The sequence below is a fragment of the Armigeres subalbatus genome, chromosome 3, assembly GCF_024139115.2.
Source record: "Armigeres subalbatus isolate Guangzhou_Male chromosome 3, GZ_Asu_2, whole genome shotgun sequence".
In the NCBI taxonomy this organism is placed as follows: Eukaryota; Metazoa; Arthropoda; class Insecta; order Diptera; family Culicidae; genus Armigeres; species Armigeres subalbatus.
The window spans coordinates 344,839,160-344,851,394 of record NC_085141.1 but is presented as its reverse complement, the minus strand read 5'-3'; the positions used below and the strand labels follow the sequence as shown (position 1 = coordinate 344,851,394).

At 37.9% G+C, this 12,235-nt stretch overlaps 1 protein-coding gene across 2 annotated transcripts in view; it reads right to left on the bottom strand.

Moving 5' to 3' along the window:
• Positions 1-12,235, bottom strand: part of LOC134225937 (RNA-binding protein fusilli-like) — a 333,936-nt gene that overhangs the window by 256,391 nt on the left and 65,310 nt on the right. The gene's annotated exons all lie outside the window — the stretch shown is intronic.

Here is a 12,235-nt window from a genome sequence, read left to right as displayed (position 1 = left end):
GGTACATAGAGTAAAACAAGCATTCAAATTGAAAAAAAAAATAAGACAAGGGAAGGTGTCATGCGGAGAGCTGGGTGTAATAGACACACGATCGTATGATTACGTAGAGCAGCGGTTCTCACCCTTTTTCTTGAGTGGAACCCCTTCGAACTTTTGCATTAATTGAGGCACCGCCCTCCCCCTTTTTTTGCTATAAATGAAAATAAGCGTAGATAAGAGATATGAAAAACGGACCTGCAAACTAAAGGAAATATGGGTCTTCATGAAGTTGAATAACATTTTCATCATTCAGTGAAAATTTCCAATTCAAAGTGAATTTATACACCAAGCTTCCTTCATGAATGTTTTTTTTTCTATTGGAGGCTCCCGAGCCTCTTGAAAGGAAGTTGCCAAGCCTATTATTTGGAGGCTTTCGAGTTTCTCGAAGGGAGGCTTTCGAGTTTCTCGAAGGGAGGCTTCCAAGCCTATTAAAGGGAGGCTTCGGAGTCTTTTGAAAGGCAGCTTTTGAGACACTTTGTATGAGGCTTCTGAGCTTTTAGAAAGTATGCTTCCAAGCCTCTTGAAAGAAGAATTCCAAGCTTCTGCAAGTAAAGCTTCCAAGCCTCTTGAAAGGAGGCTTACGAGCTTTTTGAAAGAATGCTTCCAGGCCCTTTGAAGGCGGCTTTCGAGCCCTTGAAAGGGGGCTTCAGAGACATTTGATAGGAGGCTTCCGATCCTCTTGAAAGGAGGCTTCAGAGCCTCTTAAAAGAGGCTTTGATGCGACTTAAAAAGATGATTCTGAGCCTCTTGAAAGAACGCTTCCAAGCCTCTTAGAAAAAGAACTTCGTGTCTCTTGAAGGGAGTCTTCCGACCCTCTTGAAATGAGGCTTACGAGCCTCTTCAAAGAAGACTTCCGTGGCTCTTGAAGGGAGGTGAAAAGGTGCTTCAGAGCATCTTGATAAAAGGCTTCCGAGCCTCTTTAAGGAAGGCTTCAGTGCCTTTTGAAAGCGTCTTTCGAGTCACTTAAAAGGGGGCTTCTGAGCATCTTGAAAGTACGCTTCAAAGCTTCTTAAAAGAAGAATTTTGTGCCTCTTGAAGGGAAGCTTCCGAGCCGCTTGAAAGGAGGCTTCCGTGTCTCTTGAAGGGATTCTTCCGAGCCTGTGAGGAAGGCTTCCGAGCCTCTCGAAGGGAGGTTTTCAAACATCTCGAAGGGAGGCTTCAGAGCTTCTTGAAAGACGACTTTCAACCCACTTAAAAGGAGGCTTTCAACCCACTTCAAAACAGGCTTCTGAGCCTCTTAAAAGGAGGCATATGAGCCTCTTAAAAAAGGCGTCTGAGCCTCTTAAAAGTATTCTTCCAACTCTCTTGAAAGAAGAATTTCGAGCCTCTTAAAGGGAAGCTTCCGAGCGCCTTGAATGGAGATTTACGAGCTTCCTGGAAGGAGGCTAACGAGCCTCTTGAAAGTAGGCATACGCGCGTTTTGAAAAAAAAGGCCTCCAGGCCTCTTAAAAGAAGGTTTTCAAGAATCTTGAAGGGAGACTTTCGAGCATATCGAAGGGAGACCTAAAACCCTCTTGAAAGGCAGTTTTCGAACTACTTAAAAGGAGGCTCTTGAGCATCTTGAAATTGCGCTTCCAAGCCTCTTGAAAGACGAATTCATTCCAAGCTTATTGAAGGGAAGCTTCTGCGGTTCTTGAAAGGAGGCTTCCGAGCTACTTGAAGCAGCCTTTCGAGCCTCCTAAAAGCAGCCTTCCGAGCTTCTTGTAAGTAGGCTACTGCGTCTTTAGAAAATAGGCTTCCGAGTCACTTTAAGGGAGATTTCCGAGCATCTTGAAGGAAGGTTTCCGAGCCTATTGAAAGGCGGCTTTCGAGCCACTTAAAAGGGGCTTCTGAGCATCTTGAAAGGACGTTCCTGAGCCTCTTGAAAGTATGCTTCCAAGCCTCTTGAAAAAAAAACAATTCCGAGCCTCTTGAAGGGAGGATTCCGAGTCTCTTGTTGTGTGACTGCTGGGACTTTTGAAAGGGTCTTGAAAAGAGGCTTCCGAGCAACTCGAAGGAAAGCTTCCGAGCCTTCCGAAAGGAGACTTACGAGCCTCTTGAAAGAAGGCTTCCGAACCTGTTGAAGGACGCCTCCGAACATCTTGAAAGGAGGTTTCGAGCAGCTTGGATGAAGGCTTCCGAGAAGAGTAGAAGGATGCTTCCAATTTTCTAACAACGAAGCAACTGAGCGTTTCGGAAAACAGCCTTCTTGCCTCTCAAATGGAGGCTTTCGAACCTACAACGAAGCAACTGAGCGTTTCGGAAAACAGCCTTCTTGCCTCTCAAATGGAGGCTTCCGTACATACAGACTCTAGATTTTAGTTCAGAAGCATGCTGTTAATATATGATTCAATATTTTGTTTCGAATAGGTAGATTACATTGAATATTTTTAAAATTAGTTCATTCAAAGTTTTATCCGTTTGGTGTTTTGTCGCACACCATCGCCCTCTGGGATGTGTTTTTAAATTGGCCATTTTATAAATGTTCCGGATCTTCCGGAGGACCATTTCGGGAGCATTTGGGGGTCACAGAAGACTTTCACTATTGATTGCACTCACAATTCGCCAGGATGCATTGCTACGAAAAAATCGCGAAGCTCTGGGATGAAGTTTTGGAATTGGCCACTTTTAAAGATGTTCCGGAATTTCCAGAGGGCTTTTCGATGACCGATCAAGCGTTAAAGTTGCCAAGAAATGGCGCATACAAGATAGCAAATACAGTAGGAATCATCAGATCACATATTTGTAAGCAATTTTATGTGTCATAAAACAAAACTAGAAAATTTGGCACCTAAAGGTAGCCTCTTTAGAACAGGTTCCCCGGGGACTAGAGAGGTGGATTTTGATGAACCACTCCATGGTCTACTTCTAGAAACCTACACACTCAGTTTTCATTTCTACAGCTCGGCAAAATCCGCACAGTCGTTTGCCCAGCAAAATAAAAAAAACTGATATCCCGGCAAAAATAACGTTTGATAGCTGGTTTTCAGCAAATTATTTGCTGATTTTCAGCAATTTTGACAGAAATCTCGGCAAAAAAAAACAGGTTTGCACAAAATTACTGAGATCCAAATAAAAAAAAATTAAGTGCGCAGCATCTCCGTCCGACGAGCGCTTTCGCTGCTACCGACGCCAAGCGGTTAATATTTGCACTTTGCCAAAAATCCCTTGACCTTGGTTCTACACACCACACTGCAGCACTGTATCGAACGAAAGGAAGGCGGAGTCGCCAATAGTCTCCATTGCAATCAGATACGAGCAAGCCGAGGTCCCGTTTTCGCGACCATTCGACAGAACGACTGGAACGACGCACCGAACAACCAAACATCAGTGCACCGAAAGCCGGTGGCGGAAAGGCGCCACACACCGTCCTCTTGCACACCGCCTAACATGGTCCTAAGCACCGGTCTTTCAAATACTGCGGGTGCTTGCAAATCCTCATCGAACATGGTCCAAGTTTCATGTCCGTAGAGGACTACCTGCCTTATGAGCGTTTTGTACATGACACATTTGGTGCGCGTGGGAATTTTTTCGACGTAGGATTCTTCTTCTTCTTCTTATTGGCATTACATCCCCACACTGGGACAGAGCCACCTCCCAGCTTAGTGGCTAAGGCTAACACGATGATACTTTTATGCCCAGGGAAGTCGAGACAATTTCCAATCCGAAAATTGCCTAGACCGACAAACCCAGCCATCCTCAGCATGGTCTTGCTTTGTAGCCGCGCGTCTTACCGCACGGCTAAGGATGACCCCATAAAAAAATCTTCGAAAATCTCAATAAAAATTAATTATGCCAGATACTGTTTAAAAACGGTAGCCAACCAATCCCGTATAAGCATCGCAAGTAGATATATCAAAATCGTGCAACAGTCTCTGGCTCTAATCCTCAGTTCAATCAAGATATCACCGAGGGCGGACACGAGGACCGCACAGTACCGTCGCAACGATGACGCCGCTAGCAGCAGTCCCAGCAGTAAACGGATCATCGAGTGACCGTCGACAACAGCAGCACCACTCAAGACAAATTTCTTCGGAATGTTCGGACCATCTAATGATTAGTGTTAGTGATTATAAAGGCGCATTATGAACAAAATCGGTCCTTTTCAGGACCAAGAAGAAAGGGTTAATTGCAAAATTGCCGTCGATTGCGGTTTCGGGACATCAGTGGCGGTACTGAAAATGTATTCTAAATGGAGGCGTTTTAGCGGAAATCCATCGAGTGACTGTCGGACAGCAGCAGTCGGATACTCGTACAGTCGGCCAAGTGAAATTTCAAAGCAACACACTTAATTTTTTTACCGGGATCTCAGCCAAATGTTGAACTTTTACCGAGATTCGCACATGTTTTTTTGCCGAGATTTCTGTCAAAGTTGCTGAAAATCAGCAAAAAAAATTGCCGAAAATCAGCTAACAAACGTATTTTTTGCCGGAATATCAGTTTTTTATTTTGCTGACGCACGGTTGTGCGGATTTTTGCCGAGCTGTAGAAATAAAAACTAAATGTGAAGGTTCAGACTAACGTTTGGTTGCTTTTAGTGATTAGAAAGGCGTATTCCCGGGTAGAAGAAAACAGCAAACGAATAATAATGTTTACCATTAATATATGCATAACTGAATAGCAAAATCTGATATTGATTTGTTTTATATAGATGCTAAAATAACAAAAATAATAACAGACATTGTTCGAACAAATAGCTCATAAATAGTTCATTTTGTATTAACTGTATTAACAAACCCTTAGCAAAATATTTGCAATCAAGAAACTATCAAAAGTTGTTATTATTGAAATGCCTAACAATAACAAAACCTGATATAAAAATATTTTATTTTTATTTTTATTTTATAGTTTGTCGTTCACTGCCGGAGTGTGCATTGGGAATCAGTTTCTCCTCAGAACCTCCATTTTACACAAGAGAAGGTGAGTCTAAACAAATTTTCCTCAAAGTGCAAATCATAATCGCTTGGCGACGACAGAAAGTTGGAGTTGGTAGCAGTGAAAGCGCTCGTCGAAGGGAGATGCTGCAAACATTTATTCGCATGGATGACGTCTCAAATCATCGAGCGGCTGACGTTGGCGTCATAACAGCAGGCAAATAAAAAATTCAAGACAAATTTTCTTCAAAGCTCAAATCAAACGGCAGAAATTCTCCGTCAGTAGCAGCACAAGCGCTCGTTGGAGGGAGACGCTGCAAAAATGTATTCGCATAGATGACGTCTCAAGTTATCGAGTGGTTGACGTTGGCGTCAATAGCAGTGAAGGTTTGATTTTGGTTTTGTTGATGTTAATGATTGGAAAGGCGCATTATTGATAATAAATCGATCCTTGTTCGCACCATTACGTTACCATTACAATTACAGAACACAACCGCAGAAAATTCATGACGCCTAGTAAAAAACACATTTTCGCTGTTTAATGTATATTCTGCATGTATCATACACCAAAGCCGCATAGAAGCCTGAGGACTGTACTGCCGTGAATCGCAAACAAACAAAGAAATTCCGCACCAATTTCGTCGCTTCTTCTTGCTAATAAAATAATAATAAACAAACAAAATACCTTTTCATTGCTTTGTTTTTCGTGAGACCAATATCGGAGCTATGAGATGAAGTCCAGGAGCAGTAACCCTATATCCAAAATTTTAAAATAAATATTTTACCATTTTACGTAGTCCTACGTCTAACAGGCTATCGTATCTAGGATACATCCTTCTTCTTTTCAATTTTCCTCGGAAGATAATTTTATTTTCTACATAGTATAAGACATGTTCAGTTTACGACTGCTACTGAAGATGCATTTCCCGTTTTATATTTTCGACAGTTATAAAATGCGTAGGAAAATAGTTCCTACAATTCTGTATAAACTTCGAACTACTTGTACATGAAAAATGTAAACTTTTTGTACTGCTATTTTATTAATATTTTATTACTAGCGAAAGTAACCCAGCTTTGCCCGGGTGTTGCAAATGGCACAATGAACTATTGTCGGCGTAGCACCAAGTTAGAATTCGGAAGTCGGGACTTCCGAACCGAACTTTCTTCCGAAGTTTTATTTGTCAAACTAATTGATGCGTTGTTTAGCGCATCTTTAGGCGAATCCAGCGCACTACTTCCGAAGTTGGGAAAGTTGCCTGTATCTGGAGAAAAATCCAACTTCGGTATAAAAAGCGGTATAAATTTATTCCGGATACACAATATTTGCAGCCCCGCACTCTAGATCAATTTCCATGTCTTTGTTTTGTTTTACTCAACAGCTGAATTAAAATTGTATTCAAATGATATTTTTACATTTCCTCGTTAAGTTCACCAACTGTTTATATCGAGAACGAATCGATTAAGGAGAAAATCTTGCAAATCGGTCAACCCGTTTGCGAGTTAAATCGTCAGGAAGGAAACCTCAGCTCATTTTTATTATATAGAAGAAGATTCTATTTGTTTATATCAAAATATCGGCTTTGGGACAGTTCGTCGAATGACGTTAAGTCGAATGACATTTGGTCGAAAGGTCATTTGGTCGAAGGGACATTTGGTCGAAAGGACATTTGGTCGAAGGGGCATTTAGTCGAATGGACATTTAGACATTTTTGGTTAAATTTTAATAAATAGTTCACAAGATACATGAATAAACTGGTTAGAGGAATTCAGTGGACATGAGGAATTTCAATCAGCAGCCGAAGAAACGAATAAGGAAGCCAATGAGGATTTTTCATCTGAGCTAACAGAAACTTCTGGAGACCCTGGTGGATTATTGAAAAATTGAAAACCTACAGAAGTAGCAAAATATATCTATTCTATTTTCGGTACGTGGGCAAACACCAATGATATCAATGTTATTTTGCTAATACTTCATCGCAGTCGGCTTTGGAACATTTCGTTGATTGACATTTGGTCGAATGGAAATGGTTGTTTTATTCTTTTCATTGATACTCTTTCTTCCACTCAATATGTATACAATAATTAGTGTAGTATAAAATGGTCTTTGAACCATAATTCGCTAGTTATTGGCCGAAAACTTAATTTCGATCAAATGATCATATGACCTAATCTGTTATCACACGCATATTCGTCCCATATTTGCTGGAATTTCCGATGTACATGGGACAGTTATGCGTGTAACGGTAGTAATGTCTATTCGGCGTCATGTGTAATGACGAAACATCATTCGACTACATTTTGACCAGGGCCCTGTAGCATAATCAGACTAATAATATTAGCTACAAGTTACAAGTTACAAGTCAACAAACTACAAGTACTTGTAATTTGCGTCGCATAATAATGTTTTGCCAACTAATAATATTAGTACTTGTATTATTAGTAAGGTTGAAATTACAAGTCCGTCAGGTTCATTTACCTGTCAAAATTCATCCGACAGTTCACTGTCAATGCGGAGGTAAACGATTTGTTTACGTTTGTTTGCAAATTTGTGGATAGAATATATATTTTGACTGCGATAGGTATGCACGGAACACTCTCTGTAAATTTATTGATTCCGTGGTTTAAGCCGGCTTCGTGGTATTGGCATTTTTAACGAAGCCAATGTAATGCACACTGGAGTTGTTTTTAGTTTTAATTAAGGCGACTTGTAAGTTACGCGAACGTATTCTCCATGACAAATCGAATCCCGCTAGACTTGTTTGTTGTGGGTTTTTGAAGAGGGTTTAATTTCGTGTATTGTGAGACTTATGCGGGTTTAGGTTTTGCTTCGAATTCGATTATGAAATTCGGACGATTTCTTTTTTAGTTCAAACTACTAAGTGATGAAAATATCGTAAAAAAAATCTACTCAGAATTCAGGTACCTAGTTTTTTCCGTTTTTATTTTGTTTCTCATGATTGTTGTTAAACATAAAGCAAATTGCATGATCTTAAATGAGATTGTTTAGTATTATAATACAATAATACTACAATAAAACAATAATATAAATTTCAGTAAATTAATATATTCTCAATTTTGAGATGAATAAAGTCAACTTTGGGTAAACTAAACTCAGCTTTGGTGATTATGTTTTGAGTGGATTAAGTTAAACTACACACTTAACTCATTTCACCGTATTCGGTAAATTTTACCGAAATCTCAACAGCAGAACTGTTCGGTAATTTATTTTACAGATTTTTTGTAAATTTTTCCATTGCTCAACTGTCAAAATCACCGAAAATCAGTTAAATTATTTACCGAACAGTTCTGCTGTTGAGATTTCGGTAAAATTTTACCGAATTCGGCGATTTATTTTAAGTGTGTACTAAGAGTTAGGAAACTCATTTCACTCAAAATTGGGTTAGTGGTCCAAAGTACGGATTTGAGCTAAAACAACCCACTTTTGAGTAGTTTTGTTTCATAATTCTCAGTGTTATATCGGAACGAGAACTTTATTCTTATTGCACAGTATTTCATTATATGATAATTTGAAGCAACTAGAATAATAGTTTCATTCTCTGTTAAGTCGTTAAAACAATAAAACGATGCATAATTACTTTGCACGGCTAAAATAATAAAATAAAAGCTACTTGTAAATTAAATTACAGCACCATTCATACTTGTAAAAGAAACTACAAGTCAACGCTAATAATTTGTACTTGTATTTTTTTATGCAACAGTTACTTGTAAATTCCACTAATATTATCAGTGGTTTACTTGTAATATTAGTCTTGTAAATTCATACTTGTAGATTCATTATGCAACAGAAAAATACAAGTTACAAGCTACTCTACTAATATTATTAGTAAAATTTCGATTATGCTACAGGCCCCAGGTGGTATAGATTCAATGTGGTTGGTTAGAGGGGTTCGCGGAAGTCAATTCCAGTCGAGAATAATATCGCAATATTCATCGTTTTCGTATTATTTATTCTTTTTATCAACCCATAATTCTTTGGAAAATATTGGAACAATAATTATATGACTTTTAGGAACACCGCGATAAATCATTTATTTTTCAATTGTTATTGACTTAAGTACTTTTTTTCAAATATATATTCGACGGAACGTCATTAGACTAAATGTACCAAGATTATTAATTCGAAAATCCACTTTCGACCAAATGTACGAAGATTCTTCTTTCTAAAATCTGATTTCGACTAAATGTCAATTCGACGTAGTGTCCTTTCGACCAAATGTCCTACGTCTCTACTGGATTAAAAATTAATTTTCGACTAAATCTCGCTTAACTTTTCAAAAGGACCTAAGTAATATTTTGTTCATGAATTAATTTGAATAGCGTAATCAACAGAAAAACATGAAAGCTTTTGATTGCAGTAATCAAATTAATTCATGAAAAAAGTGTTACTTAGGTCCTTTTGAAAAGTTAAGCGAGAAATGTCCCTTCGATCAAATGTCCTTTCGACCAAAGGTCATTCAACTAAATGTCTTTCGACGAAATGGTATAGATTCCAAAATACCATCCAGATATTACAAGGTTCTATTATTACAAGAACTGTAATAAAATCTGGCATCGGCTGGTTGGGTAATTTTTTGTAGGAGAACTACACCCCACTTTAAAGAGCCAATCGAGTATTGTTGCCTCCGTCATCGAATTCCATTCTTCACGAAGTTCTCGGTTATCAAATTTAGTTCACAAGCTCAAGGATAAACGCAAATTTATAAATCATCTGCTCCTATGACAAAATGAACATTGAACAAACAAGTATAAGCTGGTAACGACGTATTTATTTCATCGTACATCGTACAAGGTACAAACAAATTCACCAATTGATAAATTGATAATTCGGGACCGCTTTGCGATTTGGGCGTAACTTATTTTGTAAACAAACATTGTTTCATGGACTCAGCAGAATGCAAGCGATTTCCCCCAAAACTAGTTCCCCTATCTGATAGAGGAAAGCCTGCTCTGTCGAATACATACCGTAGCTTTCTCGGGAAATGCCTCCTGGAGCAGGAATTCGCCTTCCAATGTTTGTTTACAAAATAAGTTACGCCCAAATCGCAAAGCGGTCCCGAATTGATAAATTAAAAGCGAGTTAATGATCTAATGAAGAAACGAGCGAATTAAAGCAGTAACGAAATAATAAATTAACAAATTAAATGATTAAATGACAAAATTGACGGAATAACAAACTAACGAATTGAAAAATTAATAAATAATTGAATTGAAAAAAGAAAGAAAAGTGAGACGACGCAATGCTTCAAAGTTTTTTTTAAATGAAAAAATGTGGTTGCTTGAGATATCGTGCTGCTCTTTTGTCGCAAGATGGCAGACGCAACGTTAACAAGGACGTCTTATAAGGAAATTTCTACACTCCAGTCATGCGACGAACAACATGCAAAACCTTGTAAATTTCGCAAATATTGTTCCATCCCGACACGTTATTAATATTATCTAAAAAAAGGTTTCCATACATAATTTTCTGAGCAATTGACGAATTTTCCCAGCTGCTATATAAAATTAATAAAAAAACACATTCAATTTTCAAAAAGAGAATTATAAGTAACTTATATTTAGGGTATGATGGGGCAAGAACCCTGAATTTCTCAAAACAGAAACATTTTATTTTAATGTTTCAGCATGGATCTATAAAAATAGCTCATAATCTGTAAGCCAGGGGTATGAAATAACAAAAACTCCACTTTTTATTCCATTTCGAGTCATTAAAGTAGAAGTCTATTTTTCTGTCAATCAAAAAATGGCGGGGTAAGATGGGTCAAACAGCGGGGCAAGATGAGTCACCTTTAAATACTGCAATTAATATTGTTTTTATTCCCAATATTGAATTACACATAGATAGATAGATTTATTTCTAATGATTTTATTGAATAAAAAATAATGTTTAAGCTTTGGATGAAGAATTGGTTCTACATTTAAAAATATCTGCAAATTCTTATGAAAACAAGCCCTCTAAGTATAGCTTTCTTAAAAACAAAAAATAAACATTTTCAATAAACAAATTAACATCATTATATCAAAAGTAACCCTAAAATGATTGAACCACCAATGGAAAATATGTTTTGAATACGAACTATGCCCCTCAGTATGTGCTGACCCATCTTGCCCCATTTGTAAGTTCACGTTAGAATGTCTAATTTTCGATCAAATTTATTAACGCAGTTAGTATAACATCACCTACATTACTTATAATACGTTCACTATGTTACTAAAAATGTTTAAATTTCACATTGCTTGATGAGATTACACGTTTTATAGCAACTGTGTTTCGCATAAGAAACAATGTAGAAAAATATTTTACATTGCCATACACCACCGAAATAAAACTTTATCGTCAAATCGAGTGATAATAAAGTAGAACCAAATTATTCCTCCTACAAAGTCATAATATCCACATTAAAATGTACACGATGCTCAAAAACGGCCCTGACCCATCTTACCCCGTGACCCATCTTGCCCCGCCTAACCCTATACTTATATAAATGCAAGCTGGACTGAAATAGAAGCGATGGAATTTGTGTATTTGTAGAGTCGATGTTTGTCCTGTGTGCATGTTTGTATGATGATGAACATTTTTAAAATCCCTTGCTCCACCGCTCCCAGGGAGGCCTCCCAGTTTATTGAAGTGGTCGCAAACAGCATTCTGACAAATCTTTACAATCTTCAAAGGAGGTATTCAATTCATATTTTTAAGAAAGAATCTTACTTCATTTATCATTCCTGATATGCTTTGTTTCGTGTATTCGATAATGGATTCTATTTCGCGCGGGCTATCCACGCTCCACACTGTTCTTTGGGCGATATTTACAAAACGTTATTAGGCAACAATCAAATTTAATTTTGAATGAACTATGTAAGCACCTTTTAAAATTTTAAATGAATTAGGAGCACAATAAAGAATTTTTATGCATTTTCGTTGGTTTTTAACCATTTTCTCATCTTTTTCTCGAAATAAACAGTTTGTTTGAAGCTTAAGAAATGTGCTCATATCTAACCTAAAAAGAAATTAAACTCAAGAAGATCTCCTACAGCTCGAGCTACATCAACAAAACTTAAATATGACGAAAATCTGTACGTTTTTTTCTCTTGCAACTAGAGTTTTCACGATGCTCACCGTCATCTGAACAAATGATAGACTGTTGAACATAAAACCAAATAATGAAGCAAATTTAATCGCAAATGAGTACGCAGATACATACCCTCGTGCAACTACGGGCTTAACAATTAAGTCACCATGCAGTACGTATGTAAACTGTACTCGGCGAACTACTCTGTCCACACATACCGTCCGACCAATCGCCCGTGAATCCCATCATCATCGT